Here is a 7,110-nt window from a genome sequence, read left to right on the forward strand (position 1 = left end):
ATATCTTATATTAAGCACTCGGAAATACTAACAAAACATTTGTGTCATAAAATTTAATATATTAGTGCAATATATATGAGATTATTTAATTATAATTCTTATAATTAAATATATTTATTTAAAAAGAAATATTAATATGTGTACTAAAAAATAAATAATTATTCTTTTCATTAATATTATATAAAAAAGAATATTATGATATATATTGACGGAATTCATATTAATTTTGTCTATGCATTATAATGATTTATAATTTTGATATTAGTTATGGATTAACCCTATGCAGAGCATTTTTACCAGGGTTAAAAAAAAACTATATTATAGATTAAAATCCCTTTACTGGATCAGCATAAAACTTGATAAAACAAGGCATGAATGATAATTATTACTAGTATTTTTATTCTTTGTGTCTATAGTTAATAATATTTTTGTCATTACTAAGTTTCTTATTAAAACGTTAAACTTATTAAATCTACAAATTAATACTTTCCTATATATTTTTTTATTACAGGACTTATATCATTATTATATGAAATTATATAGAACACCATTATGTGTATAATTGGATTGAAAATTTTGTATATATTTAAAATATATTTTTTTAAAATTGTATATTTTATAACAGAAATATTCATAATTATACAAAATATTATACCTACTATTTGTATACATACTGTCAATCATTTTTGAATACTCAAATACACTATTTTCTTTGTTTACACGCTCAAAGTTATTTCCTATCCTTATTATTCTATGGCGAAAATATGAGCCACATGTGGTAAACTAATTACAAATTATAATTAACATTTGTATTAGTAATAAAATGGTTTTATATTCTAAGTTCTGTATTTTTAAAATTATTTAAAGTAATTCCTTAATAATGCGAAAAGATATAAATGACATTATATTTAACCTTATACAAAATAGATAAAAAAATGGATATTACTAACATAATAACAAATGTCATTATAATAAAGTCCTTTATATTATATATTTGAAAAGAAGGTAGTAGTTGTAATTTAAAATTAGGACAACTTAAAGTTCTCATTTTTTCATTATATTGATATTCAAACTGTTATAATTCTCTACAAAAATCAGTATAATTATTTAATTCACATTCTCACTTCTATTTCATATATATCGTTCAGTATTCTTTAGCACATTCACAGTTGTAACCATTAGCACATTTATTATTTAATTTAATAAGTTTAGAGTTAATATCATATAAATCATGAAGTTTCCCCAATATATCTCCCGTAATTATTTCCTTATAATCACTGAAAATTTTCCCTTTCAAATTTTTATATGCCTTTAGGAATTCATCATAGATTGTTTTGATATAATTATCCTATGTTTTACTAAAACTTCCTACATATATCCAATAATACAAGCATAAACATTATATCTCTACACCAGTTATATTCTTATTTGATTTCTGATCACTTAAATAAGAAAAAGCTATAGGGAATTTGCTTTTATAATAAACATCAGGATGGCTACTATGTTGAATATTTTCAGATTTACAGTAATACTTTCCTACTTCACTATATCGAATACTGCCAATTTTAGTTTTTTCTAGGTCAAAATTATGTGCAATCTTATACTGACAAGAAAAATGGAAATTAAAACACAGGATAACATAGATTCATATATAAATAAATGACACTTTTAATTAAATAAAAAAAAATATATAATTACAAAGAAATAATATAAAAAAGAGAAATATGCAATGTTAACTTTGCCAAGAAACATATTTTATAGTTTTAAAACTTTAAAGAAAGAAATAATTGTCATATCATTAAATAAGTAACTTATAATTAACACAAATTTTTATAGAACACAATGAGTTTTTATTTGGTTCTTAAAAATATAAATTAGATAAATATTTTAGTGCGTGTTTTTAAGGCATATATACAATTATGACACTAATAAATTGGTGAACTGTAAAATATTGAATATATTCTTTTAATAATAATAAAATAAATCTATTAGTACAAAAGACATTTTAATTAACTAATGATTTTGCACATTAGTACATTATTTTATTATAATGTTAACTTATGTTAGAATGTTATAAAGTAATTTTCATCTCATAAAAAAGCATAATATTTGTATTTTTCTTGGTAAAACGTTAGCATATAATTATAAAAGTATTCTTCATCCTTTTGTAGAATATAATATATGTTTAAGAATTCTTTATTTTAATAATTATAAGATATTTATTATTTTGTATGGTTGTATTACAAATTATATATATTATATTTTTTACCTGCTATAACTCCTTTGCATATGGAGAATTATATATATGCTTCATAAACATTCTGTATTAGGACCATACAATTAAAATGATAAAATAATTGAAATAATATGTCGCACATGCTTAAAAATATGATGATTAAATATTTTAATTGGTAATATTTTTATTTTATATGGATTATGATTTAATTATTTTTTTAAAGTTACGCAATTATAATTGCAAGCATCTTTTTTGTTCTATATCAACTTTTATGAATGAAGATATTATAATTTGTTTTTTTGAAATGATTAATATATTCTATATGTGATAAAATATAAAATATGCAAAAATTTTCATTAATCATATTTCAATATAGAAGAATTTTAATTATTATGTCTTATATGTGGGTATAAATTTACAAATTATACATATGTTATAATTAAAAGAATAGTGTATGATATTATTTTGGTAATGTTAAATGCTAACTCCTAAAAATATAACATTATAATACATTACAGATTTTATCATTCAGATTTATTTCTTTAATTATATATACATTGAACAGACATTTTTGCATTTATTATGCATCTATTAAAATACACTAATATTAAATATAATTAAATTCTTTAATTAACAATATGACAAGTATAAATAATTATATGCTGTTATGTAAAAATATAAATAACACAGGAATATGATTTCATTACTATAATTTTTTAACTTTAACGGAAAAAATTACATTCTACATAAAAATGTAACATTGGAGCACATTTAATAATAATATTAATGCGTATATACAATTTATTATTCTTTTTCACTGATAAAAACTAGATAAAACAGAATACATATTAAAAAATAAATTTTTGTTATATTTGTTTTTTACTAAAGGCAACATTTTTTGCGAGTTTAATTTAGTGAATCACTACACTGGAGTTGTAATTAAATTTCATATGTACTCTAACATTTTAAATATCATTCATTTTTTGTTATTTCTTATGTTATATTATTTAACATATATTACAGGCTATTTAAATTACGTAGAAGTTTTTACTTATCACAATATGTACTGTAATATTCTTGTAATTTTTATATTATTAACACAATATTATATGTGTTCTTTTTTTGTTTATATAAACAATAAATCTTGATATAATAATACATATTAAAATAATATTAAAATTTTACTTAGATATACATTTATCTATTAAATTATTTAATAAAAATATATATTTTTTATATGTTTATCACAATATTTATCATTTGTACAATACATGCATGTTAACTAATAATTTTTATGGTTTATTATTCATACATAATGTAGAAAACAATTTAGATAAATTCAAAAAATACATATGATAAATATTAGCAAAATATTTACGTAGATGACGATTTGAAGACATATATTTTTCTCAACACAACAAATACCAAATGTATATGATGAAGGAAACTCATTATATTAAGTAATAATTTGAAGGAAAATTTAAAAAAAAATTTTATTTTATAATATAATAGAAAGCTAAATCTCTGATCATATATTTATGTAATTTCTTATGATTTTTAGATTTATATTGTAAATGAGTAGATATTATAATAGGTGTGTATTTTATATTTTGAAATAAATGTGTCTTGAATTTGCTTTGAAGTTATAATACCTATAAATAAGTGAATAAAAGAAATATATAATAATTATTTTAAAAATATAAAGCAATAACACTTTTTTTCTTTGTTGAAAATGTTAATTAAGCTTTATTAGACAATGAATAATTTAATTAATTATAATATATGGTTAACGAATTTATGTAAATAATATGAAGTAAAATAGGCTTATGCACATGTCCAGCATTCATTAAAATAGCAAAAAATATTATAAAAATATACATATATAAATGAATACAGTATTATATTTTTTATAAAATTCATAATAATCATGTAACCTAGTGAATAAAGAACATCATAAAAAAAAATTAATATAGGTTTGTCACAAAATAAATATAATATAAAAAAAATAACTTGTTTGTATCACTATATTTAATAATCATACATTTGCTTTATAAATAATTATTGCTATAATATATCAATTATATATATAAAGAAAAAAATAAATTTTTTTAGAATTAATGAGTTCAATAAAAAAAATATTCTAAAATTTCTAGATAAAAATTATGCGAAAAGAATAAAACTGTGCCTTATATATCATTATTTTTTATTGTACAATAAAAATATTATATTTTATGTTTATAAATTTATATAAAGGCAAACGTAGTATAAAAAAGAAATTGCTTACACTTAAAAAGGTAATTTTATTATATGCATTATATATACTAATACATATTTATGAAAATAAATTTAAATATAATTTTTTAATTTACAAAATTTTCAATTATCTCTATCCTTTCACACTTATTCAAATATATTATTGGATTAGATAAATATTTACTGAATTAATCATTAAAAATAATTTATTATATTGTAAAATATAAGTACTTTTTAATTAACAATATATTGTGTGTAAGATTCATTATTCTTCTATATCAGTTTTTGATATCTTGACTTTATACTTGTTATATTTTTATTTATATATAGCTGCCTCATTAAAATTATAAAATACTTAGTTATATTAATTCATTATGTAGAGCTCTAAATTTATGCATATATTCATTTAAATATAATAAGTTCATATTTTAATAGAATCAAGTATATAAACAATATTTAGCACATATGTATTTTTATAGAGTTCATTCATGATTTTTATATATGTATATATATTAAGCAATTATAATGTGTATATACAAAATTTAGGAAAAAAAGATTAATGAAAATTTATTATCATTACATTCAATTCTTACATATTCTGTAACAAACTATATCTAATTTATAAACGCCAAATTACTTATTTATATAAATATTGTAAAAATATATTAATAAAATATATATGGAGAACAGAAATAAAATAACATATATTTAATTAGGTTTATTATAAATATCATAGTTTATTATGTTAATATATAAAACATTCATATATTAAATATTGGTATGGATTTAATTGTCTTAAAAAAAGGGATAAATCCTAGGGTAAAATTTTAAATAATCGTTCTAATAATATTTGTCTATATCTAATATATATAGAATATGATATTGCTGCATGTAATAACCCTTAAAAAATGTGATTATTATAGTTTTATTTTTACATAATATATATGAACCTCATATTATAAGAATTGGATTTTCTTTTTAAATATATTTATAGGTGTACATATCTTAAAATATATATAATATTATTAATTATATAAATAACAAATTGAATAGTGAGATGAAACAAATAAATTTATAATTATGTTTAAAATTCACATATGATAAAAAATACATATATTTGATGAAAGTGTATGAGTTGGTTATAAAAAAATAGATTGAAATAAAACATGTTACTATATAAAATGATTATATGTGAGGAGAAATATGTATAAAAATAGAAATTATTAGTAAGACATGTAACCGATGAGACAGAAAGAAAGAAATATTGTTATAAAATAAAATTGTAAAAATATTTCACATTAGTGTAATTAATTTATGATTGTATTTATCTATAATATTCATATTAATTATATTTTATTCCCGTATATATTAATATTGTATTCTAAACATTTTTAATAATACAATTCCATAAAATTTTTTTATATTTTAACATAATCAATTAATATATAATTGTCCAAAAAATGGCATCTACATATATATATATAATTATATATTAGTGATTTCGTAGAGATTTTTATTATGTTACATTTTTTTTTAATATATGATACTTTTAAGTGTATGTTGACCAAATTAATTATATTCATGCTGATTATTACATATAAGTGCAACATTTACAGCTATATTTTTTAACATATCTATGTGATCCAGCTCTAGGACATATACATAAAATAAAAAAATAACAAAAAAACATTATATATGCAATAGAAATATTCCTATAAATTTTTTTTACTTCTATTAATTGAACATATATATTTTTTCCAAAAAAGAATTAATTTTAATAAATATATTTAAACATCATAATGAAGACATTGCAAAAAAAAAATAAATGAATCAATATTGTTTTACTACTTGTATATGATAATATATTCTTATGAAAAATAATTACTTAAATAATTAATACTTCCTTTCATAAATTCAGAATACATTCATATTGTGAAAAATTTTCAAACATTCTTTTATATTTTTAGTTATTAGAATATATCATGTATAAAATTTAATTAATGTAATATGGATATATGAATTTCTGTGTGCATAACAATAAATAAACATGTCTATTATATATTTATAACCTTTAAATTAAAAGTATACCTTTTTCATTATATTTTATAATATTATAGTATAATGTGCTTTTTATAGTATTACAATTCAATAGAGAATTCATTTTTATGAATAAATTTCCTATACTTCACTGACAAATATATTATCTAATATTTGTATACTATGAAGAAATCAAACCTATTATTTTATTTTACTTGTATAATATAAGCAATTATTACATTATATATATGATGTTTTATATAAAATATATATGTATATTTATTATTCGCTCATATGATAGTTATCTAATTTAATTATTAATAAATTTCATTTTATCTTTTTTTTGTTAAATCCTGAATTTGATAATGTCTACAATTGTAGCTGATTTAATCCAAAAATTTTCAAAATAGCTATTTCATTTGCTATAACGACATATATCAACTTTTTAAATCAATATATTATTTTATCATATTTATTTCTATACAATTTATTATTTTTTTTTCAAAAATATTATTTTTTCTCAAGCATATTATTTAAAAATATATAATTGTTATTTATTAAATCATTTTACAGATTTATTAGTA

The sequence above is a fragment of the Plasmodium gonderi genome, assembly GCF_002157705.1.
Source record: "Plasmodium gonderi DNA, contig: Pgo-contig_197, whole genome shotgun sequence".
Lineage (NCBI taxonomy): Eukaryota > Apicomplexa > Aconoidasida > Haemosporida > Plasmodiidae > Plasmodium > Plasmodium gonderi.